General features: G+C 41.9%; 1 protein-coding gene across 1 annotated transcript in view; it reads left to right on the top strand.

Moving 5' to 3' along the window:
* The window catches only part of rims1a (regulating synaptic membrane exocytosis 1a), a 154411-nt gene that overhangs the window by 9059 nt on the left and 118776 nt on the right, over positions 1-26576 (top strand). The gene's annotated exons all lie outside the window — the stretch shown is intronic.

The following is a 26576-nucleotide window of genomic DNA, read 5'->3' as shown; positions in this document are numbered from 1 at the left end:
CTTTTAACATCATTTCACCCCAGTGGCCCCAAAACAACCTCTAATCAAGAGCTGGCTTTCTGTTCTTTTGCCTCATATTCATGTTTTGTTGTAAAATCTCTTGATCACCTTGGGTGAGTCAACAGACGAAAAAGATAAACTTATTTTCTGGTGACCATCTTTTGCAAGCGTGACTCAAGCTATTATTATGGAATTCGTCTGCTCAAACTGCCAAGATGGACAAGTGCGAGTCATATGTTTGTGACTAGAAATGTTCCCCCCTTTCATGCTGTGTTGAGAAATTTCATGTACACATTTATGTGTCGCTTAACTTATTCAAAAATCTAACTATGGTGGCTTTAACTGACCCTACACAGAGTGACACAAGGTACACTTCTTGCTTTTGGAAACATTGGAACAAATGTTTGTGTTTTAATCACTTTGATCTTATATAACTTTTTTGTCTTGTCTGTGCTGTTGTGTTTTACATATTTGTATACTGATATGGACCTGTGTGTCTGAAATAAAGTTGACTTTTGTATGGCACTTTAAGTTGAATGGCATTGCACAGGCACCTCATTTAGACTTTTTGATTTATATTTCGGGAATACGCCTCAGTTGGTGTCACTGAAAACACATTTTAGCCAGCCACACCCTTCTTTACCTTTGGAGTGAGTTAATACCCTGTTAAACACACACAATGCCCAGCTGCTGTCGTCAATCAGACAACAACTACATATCATCCGCTATAAAGATGGACATGGCCGGTGTGATGATGATGTTGAGTCCTGTTGAGACTAGCTAATGTTGTCGGCCTCCTCTGAAGAATTGCTGGCTTAGGCTGGATTCAGAGGCTCTGGATGTCACGCAGTTTGCTCGGCTCTCCTGCCAAGCTGCTAGTCTGGAGGAATGACTTCCATCGTGTGTGTGTGTGTGTGTGTGTGTGTGTGAGACATGTTTCAGTTTAACTTCTTCTCAATTGTATCTGGAATTTCACATGAGCTTTGGAAAACAGTTGTATGTATGGCTGCTGCCAAAGTATGGCTGCTGTGATGTATGATTAGATTGAACAACATAGTAAGTAAGTAGCCTAACCAGTTCTAATTTCCCATAGTAAAGACAGAAAAGAACTGTAGCAGGAGAGCTAACCACACGCTAGCCGGCCAGGAATGTGCTATCACTCACAATTGCTCTCCGAGCTAGCTAGCTAGCTAGCTGCTAGCTCAATTGGTCGCTTACTGGACAATACAGCTTATTTAGGAGACAAAGCTGTTTGTACCATTGACTCCTGTCTAAAAACCATCCTCTTTTGTGAAACAGTTTATAATCTGGGAGAGCAGGGATGTATACAAAATCTATGGTGCTAATAATAAACTCTGTTTTCTACTTTAGCTTACTTTTCCCTCAAAGGTCAGAATGGTCAAGACAGCTTGCAATTGGTCTATGGCACAAGTTCACTAAAGTTGACCTCGTCATTAAAGATTTGTGCACAAAGTTTAGCTGTTTTATATGCTGCGTGCCTAGCGTTTCATTCTTCATTTACACTGTTATTATCACTCCATAGATGAGCTACAGCATGGCATTGCTCATACTAGCTAAATGTTTTCATGGCATAAAAATGTGCTTACAGTACAAATCCAAGGTACAAGACATTCTTTAGTAGAGAAGTCAATTACAAGTTCCGAGCAGCAAACATCACAAAGGTGAACTCGTGGTAGTTTGTACCAATTGTGACGACAGAACAATCTGATAGAACTCTGAATCTTGTCACACTGGCATCACCTTTATAGACCTAATCAACGCAACGTCCAGCTAACACAAAAGTCACTTCCGGGTAGACAAATAGCCATTGATTGAAATTGCAGAAATATGTGAAACAGGCAAACCTATTTCTGTTGTCATTATTAGCCATAACTGCAACGTTTAAAGATAAATAGGTTAACACGGAGGTCCGACCTTTCGGTTTCTGCTGTGCTTATTTTCTGTAATGTGTTGCATTGCATTGCTAGCGTAGGCGTCGATTTTGGTGGGGACGGTGGGTACGCGTACTTACCAGATTTCGTCATGAGTCATTTTGTACCCACCACTTTTTTTGAAAAACGCGAGCTCAATTTAGTTTAAAAAAAGTCCATAACACATATAATTCTTGCGCGACAGATGCCAAATAATCCACAACAATCTCTATGCCCACAGGGCAGACACACACACACACACACACACACACCCGCTCTGCTGCTGCGCTTGCTGCACGCTCTCTGTTCACAACACTGCCTGTCGGGACATTAACGTGAAAAAGCTTAACGTGGTTTAATGTACCTAAACAATTATCACCAAATTTCTCATGGCCATATCTTGTAATGAACACTTAAGTTATCTCACATTAGCGTTGTCTTCTTCATTGGTGCCTATGGCGAGGAAAAAGCTTGTACCTAAACAATGATCACCACATTTCTCTCTCATATTGCTCCTCATAACTACTGAAAACTGTCAAAAAAATCGAACCAGAAATGTGGTGATGATTGATCGATGTTTAGGTACATTAAACCACGTTAAGCCTTTTCATGTTAGGACTTATAAAGCCCATGAGAACCGTGGGGAGTCAACCCACAGCCGCTCTGCAGCCCTGCTGAAAATGTGAGGCAGAAACACTTAATGTCAGATAACGTCCATAATAATTGGAGTTTGGGTTAGATTTTTTGACAGTTTTCAGTGGTAATGAGGAGCAATATGAGAGGGAAATTTGGTAATCATTGTTTACGTACATTAAACCACGTTTTTATTCATTAATAAGCTACAGGACAGCGTCTTTCAAAACATGACCTGCGCGAAAGAGAGAAAAAAAAAAAAGTGTCATTGTACCCAGCACTTCTGGAAATGTACTTCCGAATGCGTCTCTGTCCCCAGCACATTTCAAACCAAACTGACGACCATGATTGCTAGCGTTTGATAAACCAAATCTAAAATAACGAACAGCAACATCTCACCGCTGGTCGGACTGACAGCTAGTATGGGTGGTGTCATTTTCTTTTAGTCTGTGGCCCAACAGGTATATTAGGTCTCCAACCTAACATTAGTCACAGTGTTGAGATATGAAAGTATTAAACATGCATTTTAGATGAATGAGATAAGAGTATATCTATTTGTTCTTCGCCTCTGTTTGTTCAGGACAGGACGCAGGAGTTGTCTACCCAGAAGGTATTGTACACAAACATTGTGATTGCGTCCATGAGACACAGGCAACGTAGCTTCAGCGAGACGTCACCCATGCAACTTTGAAGTGTGTAGTCTTTCTAATTACGTATTACAGTACTACTGAGACTTTCTTGACTTGCAATATCTTTTGAATTGACGAACATCATATGTGTAATTTATGGCTCAATTCAAACAGGATCAAAAGAGTTTTGGTCTCTCCCCGTTCACTACCTTACATATTATAAGGCCCCACGGATAGGAAGGATTTGCAAGCTTGGCAACTACCATCATACTGAAAATGCAGGTGCTTTCACTGAATATATTGCCTCACATCTCGTCTCCAATTAGTGGTTATGGTTGATGGGTTGGTCGGGAGCGATTCTTTATAATGGCTCAGCTCAGTGATAGTTTTGTCCTCCACTGTGTGTGTGTGTGTGTGTGTGTGTGTGTGTGTGTGTGTGTGTGTGTGTGTTTGTGTGTGTGTGTGTGTGTGTGTGTGTGTGTGTGTGTGTGTGCAAAGTCTGGTTATTTGATCAGTGGTTGTTAATATGGACGTGAATTCACTGTCGTTTTCACTCTTTGATGTTATATGAGCATCTCCGTCCCCGCTGGCTTATTTGCACATCGAAATGCGAGTTTCCACACATTTTCCTTCGCAGTGACCTCTGTAGACAGTAATGCCTTTTTTTTCTTCCGCACAACGATCAAAGGATAACGCTTGTTTATGTTCTCTCTGTGTGCGCTGTATGTGTGTGTTGGAGTGTGTGCATGTTGTTGGATCAGAGAGTGGGGTGGGATTACAGAGTAAGTCAGCTGGAGCACATCTGCTTCTCTGAGGAATCCCACAATATGGGCCCAGTTTATAACATTATGCAGCCTGTGCCTTTCTGGTCAGTATTCCCCACTTTATTCACCTGTGTTTCAAGTGTGAGTTGGTTACTTTCATCACATTGAAATGAAAGAACAAAGGTTATGTGGCATCTAGTGTGGTAACTGTGAGGTTTTGACTTGCTGTTGGTGAGACATGGTCCTCTACTGAGCAAATAAGGTTAGCATTGTTAGCTGGAAATGAGCAACCTGTTACCCAATTCACATTTCTTAATATCAGTATCATCTCATAATGGAGGACATTATCATCATTACTGTACTCATTTCAGTGAGTAAAAAAGGGAAACCCTGGATGGCAGACATCCACTGTTCATTGAGTATTTCTTAAGGCATAATGTTTATTCACAGAATTATTGTAACGTCTGTAGGCAATAAAGTGGGCAGGGAAACCTGGCTGCTAATGGTCAGTTCCTGCCAAACATTTGGGTTGATCGGCTCAGTAGAGACAGAATGGACTTTTTGGTAAACTGTGGATTGAGCCATCTGAAAGCACTGTAAGAGAAAATGGCTTGTTCAGAACTTGACCACTGTGTACTTTTCAGTTCATCTCTTGGGGTGTTTAAACTTTTTAATAAGTCCAAGAGTTGTAGACGTTTCTTAGTCTGTAGGGGAACATGTAATCCTCCATCTGTCATTAATAACCATATGATAATAGCACTCTGAAAGTCAAACCGTTGTTGTCTGCCATCTCGGCTGTTATTGTGGCATTGGCGTACACTACAAAATAATATGTTTAAATCGGAAATTTAATCAAATCCTTACCTTAAAATCGAAAGTCAAATTGAATCGTAGATTTTGAGAACATTCCTTGTACTATTGTTTTTAAAAGTGGCGAGACTTCTTTAAACACGCAATAAATATGGTATATTATGATTTCTTATTTGGCATGCTATACTAAAACAATTTGTGACACCCCTATACTGAAATAATTACATGTTGTGGGAGCATTAAATACATGTGGCAGTATCAATCAAGTACAAATTATATGTAAAAGAATATTGTTGTCAGAAAAACAGACTGGTCAGGTCAGTGTCATTGCTTTTTACATGAGGATGATCATCGCTCCACCCCTGTCCCTCCCTCCAACCAGCCATGTCTGCACAGTTAACCCCATGCTTCTGTAAAGGCAACATGGATGTCAGTGTTTCCCACAGGTTGAGAATTGACTTGTGGTGGTGGGTGGCGCAGGATGTAACGGCGTGGCGCGTAATGGCTGGATTCAGTAAAAACTAGTCAAACGAAGGGTTATGAACTATTTATTGAAAACAATGACTAGGCTACGTAACATTAACAGATACTCTCGAAATAAATAACTATTTACGTATTAAACATATCAGACTAAAAGATGATACAGATACAGATGAAGTGTAGCCATGATGTGCTTCGTCAATTAAATCTGCTTGGTTAGATAGACTAAGGCTATCTAAAGTAAAAAAAAAAAAAAATTGTCTTTGTTGTCTGTATCTTTGTTCGTTTTTTGTTTTATTCCGTATTTTGGGGATCGTAAACACACTGTTTTTGTAAAAATGTAAAAATGAAAAAAAATCAGATGTTAGGCATGGAAATCACTTAGTCCTGTTGTACTGACTCTCCCATTCCCATAAATATGTATGGTCTTTTAGATTTTGTATTGGAATTCATATTTATTCACTAATTTGTTGTGTTAGTGACTAAAATGGCCATATGGTGTGACATGAAAGTTATTGTGTGTAGAATTATAATGGGGTATATTTCTTTTAAGTGAGTAAATGTATCATAATCTTCTATCATTACTTCATCAAGATCTAGCATTTCCTTGTGAAAATGTATTACATTTTACAGTATAATTCTTCATCAATACACAAAGTAAGGCATTTGTCCTCAAGCTTTCAATAAGCTTCATATTAATTTTGACATACCTTGATATAAAAGACAGAAAATGCTTGTGACTTTTGCTGGCCCTATTTCATATCTGTTCCATTGAGATTTGCATGATTTAGACCCCAAAAGCTTTTTTATTTTCATAATTTCTTGATCCATCCATCCATCCATCCATCTTCATCCACTTATCCGGGGTCGGGTTGTGGGGATAGCAGCTCCGGCAGGGGACCCCAAACTTCCCTTTCCCGGGCCACATTAACCAGCTCCGACTGGGGGATCCCGAGGCGTTCCCAGGCCAGGTTAGAGATATAATCCCTCCACCTAGTCCTGGGTCTTCCCCGAGGCCTCCTCCCAGCTGGACGTGCCTGGAACACCTCCCTAGGGAGGCGCCCAGGGGGCATCCTTACCAGATGCCCGAACCACCTCAACTGGCTCCTTTCGACGCAAAGGAGCAGCGGCTCTACTCCGAGCTCCTCACGGATAACTGAGCTTCTCACCCTATCTCTAAGGGAGACGCCAGCTACCCTCCTGAGGAAACCCATTTCGGCCGCTTGTACCCTGGATCTTGTTCTTTCGGTCATGACCCAGCCTTCATGACCATAGGTGAGGTTAGGAACAAAAACTGACCGGTAGATTGAGAGCTTTGCCTTCTGGCTCAGCTCTCTTTTCGTCACAACGGTGCGATAAATTGAATGTAATACCGCACCTGCTGTGCCGATTCTCCGACCAATCTCCCGCTCAATTGTCCCCTCACTCGCGAACAAGACCCCAAGGTACTTCAACTCCTTCACTTGGGGTAAGGACTCATTCCCTACCTGGAGAAGGCACTCCATCGGTTTCCTGCTGAGAACCATGGCCTCCGATTTAGAGGTGCTGATCCTCATCCCAGCCGCTTCACACTCAGCTGCGAACCGATCCAGTGAGTGCTGAAGGTCACAGGCCGATGATGCCATCAGGACCACATCATCTGCAAAAAGCAGCGATGAGATCCCCAGCCCACCGAACTGCAACCCCTCTCCACCCCGACTACGCCTCGATATCCTGTCCATAAATACTACAAACAGGACAAAGCGCAGCCCTGGCGGAGGCCAACTCTCACCTGAAACGAGTCCGACTTACTGCCGAGAACCCGGACACAGCTCTCGCTTTGGTCGTACAGAGATTGGATGGCCCTGAGAAGGGACCCCCTCACCCCGTACTCCCGCAGCACCTCCCACAGTATCTCCCGGGGCACCCGGTCATACGCCTTCTCAGATCCACAAAACACATGTAGACTGGTTGGGCATACTCCCAGGCTCCCTCCAGGATCCTTGTGAGAGTAAAGATCTGGTCCGTTGTTCCACGACCAGGACGGAATCCGCATTGTTCCTCTTCAACCTGAGATTCGACTATCGACCAAACCCTCCTTTCCAGCACCTTGGAGTAGACTTTACCGGGGAGGCTGAGAAGTGTGATACCCCTGTAATTGGCACACACCCTCTGGTCCCCCTTTTTAAAAAGGGGAACCACCACCCCGGTCTGCCACTCCTTAGGCATCGTCCCAGACTTCCACGCAATGTTGAAGAGGCGTGTCAACCAAGACAACCCCTCCACACAAAGAGCTTTAAGCATTTCTGGACGGATCTCATCAATTCCTGGGGCTTTGCCACTGTGGAGTTGTTTAACTACCTCAGCAACCTCCAAACTTTGAACATTGTCCACTCGGGTTCAATGCCCCCAGCCTCCACAGGGATGCACGAAAAGCTCCGCCGGAGGTGTGAGTTGAAAGTCTGTCGGACAGGGGCCTCCTTCAGACGTTCCCAATTTACCCGCACTACCAGTTTGGGCTTACCAGGTCTGTCCAGAGTCTTCCCCCACCCCCTGACCCAACTCACCACCAGATGGTGATCGGTTGACAGCTCCGCCCCTCTCTTCACCCGAGTGTCCAAAACATACGGCCTCAGATCAGATGAAACGATTATAAAATCGATCATTGACCTTTGGCCTAGGGTGCTCTGGTACCAAGTACTCTTATGAGCATCCCTATGTTCGAACATGGTGTTCGTTATAGACAATCCATGACTAGCACAGAAGTCCAACAACAAACAACCACTCTGGTTTAGATCAGGGAGGCCGTTCCTCCCAATCACGCCTGTCCATGTGTCTCCATCATTACCCACGTGCGCGTTGAAGTCCCCCAGCAGAACTATGGAGTCCCCGACTGGAGCCCCATGCAGGACTCCACTCAAGGTCTCCAAGAAGGCCGAATACTCCGAACTCTTATTTGGTGCATATGCACAAACAACAGTCAGAGCTTTCCCCCCCACAACCCGCAGGCGTAGGGAGGCGACCCTCTCGTCCACCGGGTTAAACTCCAACGTAGCGGCGCTCAGCCGGGGACTTGTGAGTATCCCCACACCCGCCCGGCGCCTCACACCCTGGGCAACTCCGGAGAAGAAAAGAGTCCAACCCCTATCCAGGAGTATGGTTCCAGAACCAAGACTGTGCGTAGAGGTAAGCCCCACCAGATCTAACCGGTAGCGCTCCATCTCCCGCACAAGTTCCGGCTCCTTTCCCCACAGAGAGGTGACATTCCACGTCCCCAGAGCCAGCCTCTGCTGCCCGGGTCTGGTCCGTCGAGGCCCCTGACCTTCACTGCCACTCATGTGGCAGCGCACCCGACCCCAGCGGTTCCTCCCACAGGTGGTGGGCCCATGGGATGAAGAGATGTCCGCCACATAGCTTTTTCAGGCTGTGCCCGGCCAGGGCTCCGTGGCAAACCCGGCCACCAGACGCTCGCTGACGAGCCCTCCATCTGGGCCTGGCTCCAGACGGGGGCCCCGGGCTTCCTCCGGGCAGGGTCACTTCATCCCTTCCTCGATTTTTCATAGGATTTTTGAACCATTCTTTGTCTGGCCCCTCACCTGAGACCACTTTGCCTTGGGAGACCCTACCAGGAGCACAAAGCTCCAGACAACACAGCCCTCAGGTTCATAGGGACACACAAACCTCTCCACCACGATAAGGTGATGTGTCACACCAAATTATATGGTATCACGCCATATGCTAAACCACACCACATAACAATCTGTTAATGCAAATATGTGTATTATATGTATTTCACAAACAACAAAAGACAGTTTAAGACAGGTATATCATGTAAAGGTTCACTGTGTAAAACAGAATGCCACCAAATATTGTATAGCACTTGGGTTCCCTGAGTTTTTCTCTTCTCGATGGTGGGCTTCAATCTGAATGTTTGTAGTTCCCAAAACAAATTCAACAATGTATTCAGATATTTAAAAACATATCCTGCATTATAATCAGATTAAATTGTTGCAATTACGTATAGTGATAGAGACAACATTAATATTGCTGTTGTCCTTGTATCCTTGTTGCGTTCCTTAAGATCTTATCTGAAGATTTCTGTCATTCAAACAACTGAGTTGTAGTTTAAAACTTTTCCAGCCAACTTAATAACATTTCGGGTTACATACATGGATTCTGGCACGGAGAATAACAACTGAAGGCTCAGTTAGCAACGATTAGCTCTGTTAGCAGTTAGCTCTGGTTAGCTCCATTATAAAGCTATAGAGTGGAGGAGACTGTCGCGGACAGGAGTAACAACCAAACTCTGACAAATGACGTTCAGGGAGCTTTCACAGCGGTGTGGCCGTGGCATTTCTACGGTTTGTTAATACACTTAATACCACAGCAAGACCACCAGCAGCATGCTACTATCCTGAAGTAAAGCGTTGACGCTGTCATGCACGCGGAGCGGAGTGGGAAACACTGGATGTACTGCAGTGTAAATGTGTTTACACTTCACATCACTAGTGTGATTGGCCAGATGTCCCCTGAAAGCAGGGTACCATGGCGATGGCCCAGCAGCAACGTAGTAACCTCAGTGACCCCTGGGATTTGCGAGAAGTGACTTCCTCACTTTCTTCAGGGATTGGCTGTTATCCTGGTCTTCCCTTGAGTCTCTACTCCAGCGGGGACCGGGAAAGGACTTGACACACTCTCATTTACATTTCTGTATGCTTGAGAGAGTTCCATCTTTACTGGACAGGACGCATTTCATTTTCTTTTTGTTTAGTTTACAACTGGATCTTTTGCATAGTCTGTAGGAAGGAATGGGATTTTTATGACTTGATGGTATGAACCAAATGTTTTGCGAGTATATACATGCAGATTTTTTACACACTGTTCAATGTGGGTCTTATTTTTGAAAGAAAAAATGTAATTGGTAAGGTTTGGGAACACGGCGATATTATGTTGAAGTCTGATGGAGCACGAGCAGTCAGACAACCATGCAGATTTTAAACAAACCCCCAGGCCCCCGGTCAAACTTATTTGGGAGAGAAAAAAAAAAAGATAAACGCTAACATTAATACCCAAACATTACAGTTTAAAGGTCCAATATGTAATATATTTACTGTAATAAATCCAAAAATGACCACAATTTGTCATCAGATATTAAGGAAGCATGCTAAGTTGAAATTCTATCTTTTCTGACAACAATGCTAATGCCAGTATTTTCTCCTTTTTAAATTTTCGTTCCGTGACGGAATGTCTGTTTGTGTTTTGGCCTGTGTATTGTTATCAACTAAATATTAAATATTGGAGATGTATTTGAAAGATGGAGACAGCTTAGAGCCCAAAAGGACGCAGAGTTGGCTAATTTTCTCCTGAAGAGGTAAGCATTAGCTTCAGGCTAATTTATCACGGCTACTAGGGACGGGCATTTTATGTCATTTTAAACATTTGTGTAGCTACTCACATAGAATTATATAGCTAGAGTATCCAAGTTGGTTACTCGCAAAAACAATTGAGACACAGCCAGTAAAGTGATCCCGACTGGTCCTGGCTAACGCCACCATGCTAACCCTGCTAACTGCTAACGTTACCGGAGGACCATGTCAGGCGGGCCATAGCTGTTTACAACATGTAGCCTGTTCAGTGGCAGTAGCTAACAACGGTGAGTTATTTGAAGCCAAGAGAGGGGGGCTGTAAATCGGGAAGCGTTTGTTGCCGTAATTCTAAACCAATAAAGTGTGTTGGAGAAGGTGGAGAGGATGGCAAGGTAGTGGTATTTTTAGCGGTTCCTATCAAAATTCTAAGCTGAGGAAGTGTGTCTGTCTGGCGTGTGGAGAGGATAGCGAGGTTGTTGTGTTTTCTTCTGTTCCTTCGGTTCCTTCTGTAATTCTAAGCCAAAAAAGTGTGTCTGTCAGTTGGGTACAGAGCTCCGCGTAAGCACAAGCTTTTATGACAAGTCAATTATATTATGTCAATATAGCCAGCATCTAACATTAGCTACTCCGCTGTGCTGTGAAGTAATGTCTGGCTATGTGAGTCAAGCGTCTAGCAACATTGTTGTGGATGCTGCGTTCTCAGCCTGGCATCCTCCGTGAACTTCGGATCTGGGGAGTAGGGGGTGGCTCTCTCCAGTATTTTGAATTTGTACTGCAGTAACTATTTTAAACACTAGCTGTCAGTATTACATATTGCACCTTTAAGGGTTCAGTATGCTTGCAATGAAGTAGTTATTCTGATGTGTTGTCAAACCACGTCTTAAGGCAGAAGTGTTTTTGTTGGAGTGTCTGTTTTGGGAAGTTGAAAAAATTGTTGAATGCAGCTCGGTTCCAGTTCTGCTGTTGGAAAAAGGTACACACACTGTTAGTCTGGTTTAGTCAGACTCAGCAGATGTAGACTGTGGGTATAAGCCTGCCATTGGGCGGCTATTTTTGCCGGCTTCATCCTCCCCTTCTGCTTCTCCACTATCTATTTTGCAAGGACACCGTCGCTACATCCAGGGATTAGCGCCGCCCAAGAAGATTGTGATTGGTTTAATGAAATACAAACAAGCCAGAGCAATTTATTCTCCTATAGCAGAATGATAATGGGTGATTTGAGACCTTTCTCTGGCGCTGACACAAAACATGGAGAAAGGTCTGGCCGAGACTAGACTTTGTTTGACGCATCCAGGGGCCTTTACAAACCTGACCTACAGTATAGGCTGTAGAGGTTTGTGCATACAGTGTTACTGTGCATTTTATGGGTGCTCACTTTCAGTTTCACCGTAATATATAGAGCCATGATTAATTGGAATGCAATGTCATGTCATTCAAGAAAATAGAACACCTCAATTCAAAGTATTACTTAAAGAACATCTCCTGAATGAGCAGAACTCTGTATTGGATGATATTCAATGAATGCTGTTAGTATTATTGAGGGTTCACTGTGTGCATTTGCTTGGTCATATTATTAGTGAACAATGTTATAATCTCATATCTACGATCTGTGAATAATTTAAACTAGGTTCTGTGTTGTCCTGTGTTGTAGTGTGTTGTGTTGAATGTTGTTAAGTCTTATTATTATTTTCGTTGTTTTTCTTTCAGTGATGTATTGAATGTTGTTTTTTTGGTGGTTGTTTTTAAATGTAATGATGCACAGCAACGTATAGCTGCACAAGTTGTGGGTGGACTCCAGGAAGACTCTGAACTGCAGATCTGTCAGATTTCATTGTAGCAATGTTTGCCATGTTCTCGAATCTCAGCAATTACTTTGGCGAGTACTAGGGCTGTCAAACGATACATTTTTTCTTAATCACGATTAATCGCTGAATTTCTATAGTTAATTGCGATTAATCGCATGTTTTATCACATGATTAAAATTCTATTATTTTGCATTTCAGAACAGTTTTGAAGTACACATTAACAATGGAAAGCAATTCTTACCAGTATATCTTGATTGGGAATCAAATGAATGCAAAGAAAGTGACTTTATGAAGTTGACTTTAAGATTTGTATTTGTTTATTATTTATTTATTTACTGTAAACTAAAGAAAATGTGTGAATCTAGTCACACATTTGAATCTAGAGTCAATATAGTGTGCAGTAACTTCTAAATAATTTTGATTACTCACTGACGACTGATCACACACGAAGTGATCACCGGTTAATGAGACAGCGTTTGCACTTTGCAGCAGTTCCAGTTGGGCTGCTTTCTCCGTGGAGTACAGGCTGTGTGTGCGTGGGGCTGCTGTCCCCCTCGACGGCAATGTATAAGACGGGTCAGAACATGCCAACCGTAGTACGTCTTTAAGACCCAAGTCTTCTACAACGCTGACAGGTCTGCAGTTAGTTGCCACCCATTTCGCAAGAGCTGTAGTCATTTTTTGGGATTTGGTGTCATCCACAGGTCGGCAAGTAGCACTCTCCAGTCACGTCACGTTAACTGTACTATGCTTAGCTCGTAGGTGGTAGCTCAAGCTTGACTTGCTTGGGTGATATTTTAATTCGGCTTTACACAATGTACACATGGCTTTCGACTTCTGAGCCGTCCGGGAGTTTTGGAAAATAAAAAGAGCCATTCAGAATTGTGTTGCTGCTGTCTTTCTCCATCATGCCTGCAGCAGTAGGATGTGATACGAGGAAGTATGGCAGCTTGATGATAAGTAAAGGTGCGGCAAAGGGTCAAAATAGTAGCCTGTTAGGCAAAAAAATGAACACGTTATGCTCGGCCCTTAATCGCATCGCAATTAACGCGTTAATGCTGACAGCCCCAGCGAGTACACTTTCATCATAACCACACAGCTAAAAACAACCGGCGAAGATTCAGCTGCCCAGTTCTGCATTTTGCCATCTTGGTCTGCGTGAAAAGGTTGTGGTGGAATTTCCGGAAACACCATGTTGTGATATGATGAGACTAAGGGAAAGTTTAGCCAACATCAGGTCATTCATAGGTCACAGGTCAGGGTTGAGAACATTCGGACAGTCTCTAATAACCAAACCTGTTCATGTATGTTTATGTTTGTCTTTCTACAGATTCAGGGGATCTGGGCAGCTGTATGATGCTGAATGATAGACATTCCGTTTTGTCTCCTTTTGGAGGTCGTGGGCCAGCCACACTTTAGCCTACTTCCCAGAGAGAGAGAGACGCTGAACTAGGCTTTAGCATCTGTGTTTAGGCGATTGCAGTACCTTTGTTTCGCCTCCAGCATGAGTTTAAACACACCTTCACGAAGACAGGAACTTCAGCGATTTGGGATGGCACTGCACAATAACCTGGTTAAACTGTACTGCCTGCTTAATTGTCTCCTTAATTGAGAGTCCATTAAATGCTTCTGAGTAATTCATCAAAGTCTCTCGAACCTTCTTCATGTATGTGAAATGAGTTGTGCTGCTCCTGAGTTTTTCCTTAACAGAAGTAACCCAGTGATTGGCAGTCAGTTTTACTGACCAGGTGCAAACATTGTGTACAGTTTTTTTTTTTCATTTGGAAAGCATCCACACAGCAATACCAGACAAAGGTGATCATGTTTTCTACCCCAATGAGTACCGTATGGTATATGTCAGTTGGAGACAATGATTGATAATACAATTTCTTGACACATCACACAGATATTTGGCGACAAATCACTGAATGCAGCTGAAGGAAGTGTCACCAAAAAATCATAATCCCATTTATTTTTGCGAATATTAAAATCACCATTATTCAACACAGTTACTCATTGACTTTTGGAAACATTTAGCATTTATTGAACTTTAAAAACTGTTCCAAACAAACAGTTGCAACAGTGTAAACACTGTGAAATGAACTGTGAAATTTCCACAATCCTACTGAATTCCCCTTAAAATAAATAATATAAAAAAAATGAAATTGTTGAAATAGTATGAAATATTAAACACAAAATAGGATCAACTGTTGTAGTGCCCTTAAACAATCTTTTGAAAGCAAGTAATACATGAAATACAAATAAAAGAAAAACTTAATAATCGTTTTTCTTTATTACATTGTTTTTGTGATAATTTTTTGAATCACGATCAATATTTGATTCATTGCACAGCCCTACCGCTCGTAAAACAAGCACTCCTTTTCAACTAAGACTCTTTGGAAAGAAAATGGCATCCCGGCAGCTTCTCAAGTCAGAGTCTCTCTCTGCTGAAGCCACCGCTAACACATTTGGATAGTTTTTACAGTAAATGTCACAATTTAAAATACCCTTAATACTAAGGAGATTAAAAAAGAGGAAACCAATATATAGGCTTTTAACTATTGCAATTTTTTAATTGAAATTTGAAACTAATCTCAGAAATAATTGCGATTAACAATACAATTGTCTCTTAATAAAATATATTTGATAAAATATTTATTTATTTATTACTTTCCAAACAAAATGAAGTTTTGAATGAATCCCAGGATACGTCTTTTGGTTATATATCCCTGTTATGTGACCCAGATAATGTAATAACACAATAATAACAAGTACACAGCCGATGAAGTAAACTACGTCTCTTTATTATCATAAAAACATTGTATTTTTTTTCTACAATGAACATAAAATTGACAATAGTACAGTATTATATAATTTTCCAGCTCTAAGCTAATGTTAGTGTAATGTAATTAATTAATTAAACAAGAACCCGCAATTATTTAAAAATTTTTTTTTGCAATTAGACAATTATATAATAAATGTTACAGGCCTACCAATATATTGCATTGGATTTTTTTGTGGGGGGTGGCATTTCCCTCAGACCGAGCGATGTATATGTGTGGGTTCATGGCAATGTGTGAATATGCACTACGTGTGATTGTTTGTGTTATCGGTGTGTGTGTATATGATGTGTGTGTGTCTGTGGGTATACATGCTGTGTGTGTGTGTCTGTGAGTATACATGCTGTGTATATGTGCGTGTTTGTGCTGCCTGGCTGTGTATGGCGTTGCCAGGCCATATGGAGCGCTGTCTGGGGAGCACACTACCCACTTAGCTCTGCTGTTGGCTCTGGTGCTCTCTCCATCTGTGCCTCCTCTCTCTCTCTCTCTCTCTCTCTCTCTCTCTCTCTCTCTCTCTCTCCCTCGCTCTCTCATCCCGCCCTTCATCGCACCTTCTCTCTCTCTTCCTCTGTTTTTCTCCTCATCTTCATCTTTTGTTCTATCTATCATTTATTTTTATTTTTATCAGAGCTTGGTCAATTATTTCCTTTCTCTAAGTCTCTCTCCTCCAGTATTTTGCTTTATGTCATCTTGGCATTCAGACCAAAAAAAAAGCTATCGGGCGATTTGTCGTAGGGTGGTGCGGCGGGGGGGAGTGTCAATGAAACGCCCCATTCGTGTGATGTTTTGTTGTGTTCTTAACCCCCACCACCCCCAACAAAGCACAAGTAGACTTAATATTTCACAGTTACTGTATTCCGTCAGATCATGTATAGATTGTGACATTTCTGACCGCACTTGAAGGCAGCTTTATTTCACAGGAGAGAAAAAAAAGAAATGAGCGAGACATAGCGATTGCTTTGTTGATGCAGGAAACATTCAGGTGTTACACAAACTCCCAAGAAGTTCAGTGCTTGTGTTTCGTTTAACATGATCCAAAAATAGTCTTCATTTAATATCTATCTATTAATTGCAGGAATGTCTGTCTGTCTGTGTGTCTGTCTGTGTGTTATGCGCATATCTCTTGAACCGATTTCAAACTTGACAGGTGTCTTGCTACGGGCACGAGTAAATGCAGTGCCAAGTTTGACATTTGGATTCAAGATGCAAAAGATATCGTTAAATATATATCAGCCAGACCCTCCTCCGCAGCGCTGTGAAGGAAGGTCTGGCAATGTGAGACTACTTAGACACAAACATATGGGAAAATAGGGTCCAGTTACCCTTTAAGCTCATTATATTTCTGGCATCATTATTTATATTATACTTTATTTGACACAGTGTTTATAGGGATTTATGAGGCATCATGCATGCAGTAGCACATGGTGTTCTCATTAACATTTACCTGAAGTGCATTGGGATCAATTATAAGGGGATTATAAGCACTGAGCGTGTGGTAAACTATGAGCTGGTGAGCCTCATACTGTAGGGCAAACAAATAAAACTCAAGGAGAAGCACTATGTTCTGCCTTGAGAAGATCTATAAACATGTTAAAGCGGACATATTATGCTTTTTTGTATTTTCTGTCACATCTATAATGTTATAATGTCAGACTTTCATGTTAAACGTGGCCAAAAAAATAAATAAAATAAAAAATAGTGAGGTAAACGTATTTTAGAGAAACCCCCGTGAGCTAAAACGTTCAGATTTCCAACTGTTCTGAATGCTCCGATTTCAACAGTTTTTTCTACTCTCGGCTAAGTGTTACGCAACTCTAAGCCGGCCTGCTATGATTGGTCATCTGCTCCAAGTAGGCAGGACTGGAGTTTTTTTTTTTTACTACACTACTGCCGTGGTGTAAACTTTGTCGCATTTAACTACATGCTAACGGCAGTAAAATGTCATCTTGGCTGCCAGTGTTGTTAAATTCTCCCCAATTCTGGGTCACATTGCTCATAAACATTTCCGGTTATGTAGTATTTGGTTAAAAAGCCTTTAACTGCAATTATTGACTGTAGAAAGTGCTGCTTCATTCCATTACAATCTAACGTTAGCCTAGTGCTAAATATTAAGTAGTTGCATGCTAACACGAGATAGCTGTAATCTTAATCTCTAATGCTTGTCATTTCTCCCCAATTTTGGGGTCAAATTACTGCTGGGACATGTCCGGTTGTGTAGGATTTGCAGGGCTCGACAGTAACGGTTGCCCAGTTGCCCTTGGCAACCAGATTGAGTCAATTGGCGACCGTTTCGTGGCCTCTGGTCACCACCTGTTCAATATTTTTTTTAACATAAAAACAAATCAAAACTTACAAAACTGGAAAATCTTATTTCAAAAGAAGTCAATATTTTGTTTGGTTGTCGCCGTAAAGTTGAAACACTACGTACGTGCGCAACGCAACATTTTAGCTGTTGTGCGACCGCTTTCCACACACGCACGTTTGCTGTGAAAATATACAGGCAACTCAATTTTCTGTTCACGTTAAAGGTAAAATCAGGTGCTAATATGGCACTGGTGCCCGGTATCTACCGGACGGAATAGCAACGCGGACTAAATGTTGCGTTTACTGGTAAACTGGTAAACCTTGTGGTGCATTCAAAGTTATTGTAAAATACCCTTTTCTCATCTGTTTTTGTCTTTAAACAGCAATTTACTGGTGAAAGAAGTAATTATTGTTAAAAGTTATTGTTATTACATTTTTCATAATCATTTAAATTTCACCCCTTTTTTTGTGCTGATCCGACAATTGATCCGATCCGTGACTCAAAACCTGGATCCGATCTGTGAGTTTTGTGATCCGTTGCACCCCTATTTGAGAGGGATGGGAAATTATATTGCTACATTATTAAAATGTGTGATATAGTTACATAACAAATGAATTGCTCCAAATATAGGCAGTTTAAAACATGGCAACCGTATTGTCAATTTCGGCAAACCAAAAGCTGATGCCTGGCCAGCCGGCAACCACTTTAAAAAGTTAGAATTGAGCCCTGATTTGGTTTAGAAGCCTTTATTGTTGATTTTTCACAGTACAAAGCCCTGGTCTATACTCCGTTGCAGTAGCTCCAGCTTCAACTAGATAGTGATACAACAGCGAGGCTGTGCTCGGATTCCAGGAAAACTCTGGCCAGTCAGAGCAGACTGGGCTTTGTTGGGAGGGGGGCTTAAAGAGACAGGCGCTACTACAGAACATCTCATATAGAGGGTGAATACAGGAGCATTATTTTTTACATTAAAGCATGTAAACATGTTCTAGTACAAACACAAAATACAAGTAAAACCCTGAAAATGCTATATAATAGTTGCCCTTTAAACATGCTATCTACATGTAAGCTAAAGCATACACAATACAATTGCTGCTGTTGTAGTTGTTGACTGTTTTAAACAAAAGGTGCCTATTGAAGCGTATGCTCCATTCCTCAGTGGGCCGTGTTTCCTGTCTGGATGTATTGCTTAAATGAACATCAGCAGAGCTGCGTTTTCAATCATATGACTAGTCATTTTTTGCGCCTCATTTTTATACCAGTTCTTTCAGCCTAAACATTTGATTAAAATGTTCACTCTTAGTCTTGATTCAAACTAAAATGTCATTTTTGTCAACTAATCTTTGATTGAGTGTTGTTGTTGTTGTTGTTGTCTAAAACCAAAAGTGTTGCTTTTCTTTGGCTGAGACGAGACTAAAATGTGCAGAGTTTTAGTCGACTTAAAATAAAATGTTTGATGTTGACTAAATATGACCAGTGGCGGAGCTAGACATTGTAAACATTTTGTAACACATTTTCACTCTCCCACCGCGTAAAATACGGATGCTTGGCATTTGTTATTCAAGCTAAAAGTCTCCTGTAGCGTCGGGACTCTTGATGTCACTTTTCACGCTCTGGGTCAGGACCAACCTGATCTCACAGAATTCCGTGAAATGAACATGGCCCCTTAACTCAAAATCGGTGGCAGTTTCACGGAATCACAAAACATTCCGTGATTCCGTGAAATGAACACAGATTGCCGAAAATTCCGTGATGGGCCCACGGAAGAATTCCGTAAAATAAACACGGCCCCTTAAGTTAAGGAAAAGGCCATGGGTGGGCTTACGGTTCCGTGACACACGAGAAGAACAGGACGGAAAAGAGGAAAGCAACTTTAGGAAACTTGACGTGTGGGACACGAACCTTGGTCTCCTGGGTGAAAGTCCTGTGTTTGACCCATCCACCACCCCAACCAACCTCCATTATGCGGAATTTCGGCCTTACATAGTACTCGCAGTCGCTCTTAATGCTACGTCATCTTCTCAATGACTTTACATTGGCATTGTTTTCCATGGTGGCCACGCGGATTTTTCACACATTCCGTGCCACCACCACGTAATGCGCTGTTAACAATTCGTGAACATTTCACGGAATTCTGTGTGACCAGGCTGGTCGGGACATACTGACTGACATGCGGCACAAGAACGGGACAGTTAGGTTTAGTGGGTAGGGTTATAAAATTACGTTTCAGTTACACGCCGGCAGTCTTGTATAAAGTACTTGAAAGCAATACTTGAGTAAAAGTACAAGTATCTTCCCAGAAAATGACTTTGGTAGAAGTTAAAGTCACCTTTTAGAATATTACTTGAGTAAAAGTCTTAAAGTATCTGATGTTTTCTGTACTTAAGTATCAAAAGTACTTTTCTGATATTAAATGTACTTAAGTATTAGAAGTAAAAGTAAAAAAAAAAAAACTTTGATTATGAACTTTATGGCCAAAGGTGTGTTATGTTATCTCACCACCACTGTCGTCGGGGTGGTCATCGTCTGTTACTATGGCGGCAGAGCGTGCACCAGGTGCTTTCAAGACACTATCAGTCTATTATGCTTCTTCCTCTTCTTCTTTAGTTTTGGCCTATGTTTTTTTTTTGTCAATCTAGGAGCAATGATTCGCTAACCCTGCTTTTTTCCAAACAACACGCGAAACAAATTTCTTCTGATTTTATTTTGTAGTAACGAGTAACTAAGATACATAGGGGAAATGTAGTGGAGTAAAAGTAAAAGTTTCCGGAAATATGAATAGATAATACCAAGCAGGGGTGGTGATGGCGCAGTGGATGTGACACATGCCTTTGGTGTGGGAGACCTGGGTTCAAATCCCACTGTGAAACCAATGTGTCCCTGAGCAAGACACTTAAGCCATAGTTGCTCCAAAGACAACCTATATAGCTATTTGTAAGGCACTGGAAATAAAAGCATCAGCTAAATGTAATGTAAAATACAGATATGTGAAAATTTGACTTAAGTACAGTAACTAAGTATTTGTATTACAACACTGCACGTGGAACAAGAACATGGGCTCTTGGGTGAAAGTCCTGTTGTTTGACCCAACCAGCCTCCTTTTACAGATTTTCAGTCTTTTTATACTACTCGCCACCATTATAGCTCTTCTTACTACGTCATCTTACAGCTGCTGCTCTGCCCGTTGCGTTCCATACAGACACTAAAGGGTGATTTTTGTCTGTCTCTGACGCTGAGAGACACTGACCCAGCATCAGTATTTTACGAGTTGGGAAAGAGAACAGGTTGGTAAATGCTATCAAAAAGCAGAAGGGAATAAGAGGGAGAGAGAGAGAGAGAGAGAGAGATAAGAAAAGGATGGGTGAATAGAAGGAGGGATGGAGGGAGTGGGGGAGGTGAGAGTACATCCGAGCGGCTCAGCATGGCGAGTTCTCTGACGGAAGTGAGGGAGGGGAGGGGAGGTGAGGGCACTGGAGGGGAGGGAGGAGGAAACAACAGAGCTTGGCACCGACGGAGAAAACTAGAGGGCGAGAGATTCTCCGTGTCCCTGCTGCCATATGGTGAGCAGCCAGGCCGCAGCACATGTATGCACTGACAGAGACACAGGAGAAGGCTAATCATATTGCAGCGAAAAATCATATCAATCCTATTTTTCATGAAACTTAGCTTTTTATTTTAAGCAGAAGAAACATTTGAACGAGAATATTCAGTAGATGTTGCATGTATAAATACTTTAATATAATAAAATATGTATTAAATGTAGGGATGTCCTGATGCCGATCACAGTATCGGATTGGAGACGATTTAGACATTTTTTAACTGATCGTCACTACGTTTAGTTTTATTAAAGATTGACAATTAGGCCCAAGAGGCGTCACTAACTTTAGTTTTTGTTGTCCAGATTGGAACTTGGGACCGTTATTTTTTTGGTTGGGGGTTTGCTGGGATCCTGGGAACTGTTTTCAGAGAAAACACTAATTTGCTGCACTAAGCAGTCCTTCCAGAAAAATGCAGAGTTTTTTTGTGATTGTTGCAGACAAAAATCCTTGATTATGCAGCACGTTTTCTTAAAAAGTGCGATGGAATATGCGGGATATTTATGCAATTTTATGCAATTTTATGCAGTGAAATTGCGGGAACTTACAAAAACTGCAGTTTCATCATGGCTTTATCGCGGGGTTTGCAGCTTTTCGATGATGTTCACGTCACTTCATAACGTCACTTCATAACGTCACTTCATAACGTAAGTAAAGTAAACGCAACATTTTTCAACTTTCTGCTAACATTAATGTGACTTTTTTGCAATGAAAATGTTTTTTATTTATTTTAATTATTAATTATGAAATCATGCAAGCCTATTTTTGCATATTTTGCGCGGAAATCTGCAATTTATGCGGCGAAAGTGCGGTGTATTTGAAAAATTGCGGCCCCTGCATAAATATGCAGACTTTGGCTGATTATGCATTGAGTTATGCGATCGCATAATCGCGTTTTTCTGGAGGGACTGACTAAATGTATTAAGCTTAAAGGGTAACTACCGCTTTTTTTCAACCTGGACCCTATTTTTTTTGTTTTTGTGTGTAGGTGACTGATAGGAACAACAATCTTTGAAATTGGTCCAGTATTAAGCGTGAACGCTGTAACCGGCAGCCACAGAGCGGGCTGCAATGTAACCTATGGGGCAAATGTTCAGTGCCAGTTTGGTCCACTAAAAGTGCTTTATTTTGCCACTGACAGGCTCAGATTATTGTGTCTGACAACATTATGGAAAGGATCCCTACAGAGATCTGTTTAACTGGAAACAGCTCTAAGGTTCCTAGCGCTAAACCAAAGAAAAATGTGTCTGCATACTATGTATACTTACAGTATGTAGGCTACGAACCTGCAAGTGTATACTATCTCTATCTTACATCTTTGTGTTCAGCTTCTCAAGGATAGATTTGAGTCTTGAAGACATCATCAGTACATTGAAATACGTGGCACAGGCACAGTTCCAAATCCAAGTGGTAGGATCAAGTAGTATCATCCAACATTAGGGTGCATTCAGACCAGATCAAGCAATGCGTCGATTCACCGCAGGGTTGTGCGGCGGTGGCAGTGAAACTTTTGTCTGACGTCCTGTTGTGTCCAGATGGTCTATAGATCCCGGCATTTTTGACCGCACTTGAAGGCAGCTTCGTTTCATGGAGAAAGAGAGAAAGAAAGAGAAGAGGAGACGGAGGGACTGTGTTTTCTTTTTTTGAGATTGTTGCGGCCCAAAATGCCTGATTTTGCGGGCGCTTTTGTAAAAAACTGCGATAAAAGTTGCGATGTCTTTTGGATGTTTGTTGCAATGAAGTTGCGGGAGACAGTGAAAGTTGTATAGTTCTTTAAAAGGAAAAAGCAAACTTGTTTTGGGGAGAATATAAATACTCTGGGCTGAGATTTCCTAGTAACCTTACCAAAAAGGCTCAGGATGCTGCAAATGTTGGTATAATATGAAAATGGCTGGTGGGTTTAAGACAAAAAATAATAATTTATTGAATGTATCAAATCTGAACATATGTGTCAGTGGCTTGTTGATCTTTACATTGTTAGTTAATTTCCTATCCTGGCCCGGGACACACATTCATACGGTTTGATAAAGTACTGACTGGACTTTAACTTATCATTGCACTTACAATAACGAGCGTAGCTGTCCTCAATTTAGGTCATCCTGTACGTCTCATGTTGCTTTTTCCTGCATCCACCCGTGTGTGTGTGTGTGTGTGTTTATGTGCGCACACGTGTCAGTCGCGGGGGGAACGGAGCAGCCCCGCCCGCTGCAGAAAGCCGACAGGATTGAACAGCAGCAGCAGCTTTTCAGCGACTTTATAGTGAAATTGTTACAGTCTACATTGATGTTAAAATGTATACAGTTTGGCAGGACGGTCTTTCGCTGTACGTTTCGTTGGTAAATGTGAGATGTTCGAGTCACATACGTCTCGTCTTCATGTCAGAAACAAGGAAATTAATTTGACCCGTTCTCACTCCCGCTTGGTCATTGGCTCTCAGAGTAAACGTGGGATTGCTGGGATTGGTTGAAGTCACGGGAAACTCACGGGGATTGGTTGAATTTGCGTGAATTGACGCGATCGCGACATCGCGAAATCCTGGAGGGACTATGTTTTGTTGCAGGAGACATTCAGCTGTTACACAAACTTCCGGGCAGTCCAGTGCTTGTGTTTCATTTTTTCTCCTCGTATGCCTGTCAGCGGCAAAACGAGCACTTTTGCGAAGGAAAATACAAGCTGGACAATTGCCCTATTAACACATTGTAGCTTGTTTTGCTGCCTGTCGACTGCAGCGATCTCGCCTAATACAGGACCAGTGTCAAAGATTGTTGTTCCCATCAGTCACTTAATATATTAATAAATATATTTAAGACATATTTTAGTTACTTTGTTTACTCAGTTATTTTTGTATGCAAAAAAAACGGTGTGCAGCTCTATTATCTGAGCAACGTATGGGGACTCAGTATGGGGGGGGTCAAAAAAGCTGATCGGGACATCCCTAATAAAAAGCAAGTATATAAGCAACTAACAACACCAAGAACATAATACGCCCCATGCTAAATCCTGCCGCCACAGCTGAGCTGGGGGTAGTGCCTTTAGGCTGCCGCGGTGGGGGCTGCAGGGGGGAGCTAAAAAAGCAGATTCAACTTTTGGAGACACGCAACCCGACATCACGCAACAGTGGCCAATCATGTAACCGGCGATCACACTTGTGTGTTTTGAGGCGGTGTGGGAGTCCCGTACAGGACACGGGAAACATCACTGCCTCTATCGCCCGCCACACGGAAGTTTTAAAACACTATGAGGAGAAAAAACGAAACACAAGCACTGAACTGCCCAGAAGTTTGTGTAACAGCTGAATGTCTCCTGCAACAAAACCCTCCGTCTCCTCTTCTCTCTTTCTTTGTCTCTTTCTCCGTGAAACGAAGCTGCCTTCAAAATGTCGGGATCTATAGACCATCTGACGGAAAACAATTATGGTGAAATATTAAGTACTTGAGCAACATTTTGGTGTTAAAGGACACAGCAGGACGTCATTGGCGAATTGGCATTGACAAGTGTTCAACTTCCTTGAAGGCGGGTACTTTGTTGAAGTTTAAAACTATTGGATCTGCCCAGATCCACTCCGGATCTGCCATAACCAATCGCTAACGTTTGGTTGTGATGTATGTCATGCGCATGTGCAACAAGAGGGGAGACCGTCAAGGCTTATATTTAGCATTAGCATCGCTAGCATTAGCCTTAGCCAACTCCTTCACCACTAATGGAGCGAGCGGGAAAATCTAACTTTTCCCAAACCCCGTGGGTGGAGGGCCACAACATCATGGCCACCAACACAACTCAGCAAAGATTGTTCTTGCTCGGGCTTTAACTTCTGGATATTCGGCAGCGTTGCCACAACGGACCGAATGGCTTCACTCGCATCTTTCTCTGCCGCAACTCTAGCGCACGGCCTCAACGTCATCGTTCTCAGCCACTCCCTCCGTTCGCTGATTGGACCGCCCAAAAATTTGGCTGGAGAAAACCCAAGCCTATACCGCGAACCCAGACATAGTAATGAAGGGAAATGAAAATTGAGCGTAAGTACGTAGGAGGGCGGAGCCAGGCTACTTGATCCTACCACTTGGATTTGGAACTGTGCCTGTGCCACGTATTTCAATGTACTGATGATGTCTTCAAGACTCAAATCTATCCTTGAGAAGCTGAACACAAAGATGTAAGATAGAGATAGTATATCTCACAGATCCATGGGCTATACACTTGCAGGTTCGTAGCCTACATACTGTAAGTATCTCTAGTATGGAGACACATTATTTTTCTTTGATGACAAAACTCTGTTTTTGACATATAGTATACTGTATATTTACCAGGGAAACTGGCTGCAGTTTTGTTAATAACCTGGGCTTTGTAAATTGTAGTTCAATGGTAAAATGTAAAATGTTTGTCATATGACAGTGTCTTGAAAATCATTCCTCCAAAACACACGTCTCTATGAAATACTGATCATTTAATTATTAATACCAAAAAATCACTTTGACTTTATCCAGTAAGACTGAAGGTGTCCAAATTGATTTTGTGCATGTTTCATGAAATTATAGTTTACGGTATCATGATGTTAAAAATGTAAAATAAATACAAAATGTATTTGAAGTTCAGTTAAACCATTTTTCTCACCGATGGTGCCTTAAAAGGCTGTCTTTTTATACGAGTTTCACGTCAGTTTGATGGAACCTAACACAATGTATATGGCCACTTTTATAATCCCCCAGATTTCTATCAGCCTATAAACTCTTTTCTGCAAATAATAAGGTGTTAAAGTGAGTGTAGGTGGATCTCCTTTGCATGCAAACAAATTCCTCTTCACACACACACACACACACACACACACACACACACACACACACACACACACACACACACACACAGTTACTGCAAACCAGAAGCCGATTTCTAATTCTGGCATGCATTTTACCTACCATTCAATTTCACAAATAGCATGAGAGGAAGGAAACTTTTTAATACTCATACATCTATTATAGGACACATAATGAGTTCCAATCAATCTTGTAGATGACTCCTCTACAGTAAGTGTGTGTGTGTGTGTGTGTGTGTGTGTGTGTGTGTGTGTGTGTGTGTGTGTGTGTGTGGGGACTAGATTAAAGACAGCAGTGAAAGTTGTGGGGAGATAAAGAGATGCTGAGAGCGAGACAGTTTGAGAGAGAGCTGGAGAGAGTCAAACTTTTGAAGGTCTTTACTCAAACATCTCACAACAGAACTGAGTAACAAGGGACCAAAGTTACTTTAAAAAGTGTTGGAGAGCAAATGAGAATGAGACGGAGTGCCTAATTTCTAAATGGCTGCGAGGTGATTTTCTCCGACACTGACTCATTGTTATTTGATTCATGTCTGCCTGCTTTTTGAATATCGATCCAGGAACTGGAGGAGTGACTCATACACGGCCATATAGAGGCCTGAGTCACTACAGGGAAATAGTGGAAGCT

This window comes from Sander vitreus, chromosome 17 (genome assembly GCF_031162955.1).
Source record: "Sander vitreus isolate 19-12246 chromosome 17, sanVit1, whole genome shotgun sequence".
Lineage (NCBI taxonomy): Eukaryota > Metazoa > Chordata > Actinopteri > Perciformes > Percidae > Sander > Sander vitreus.
Note: the sequence above shows the minus strand (reverse complement) of the source record. Positions and strands in the feature narration are given on the sequence as shown.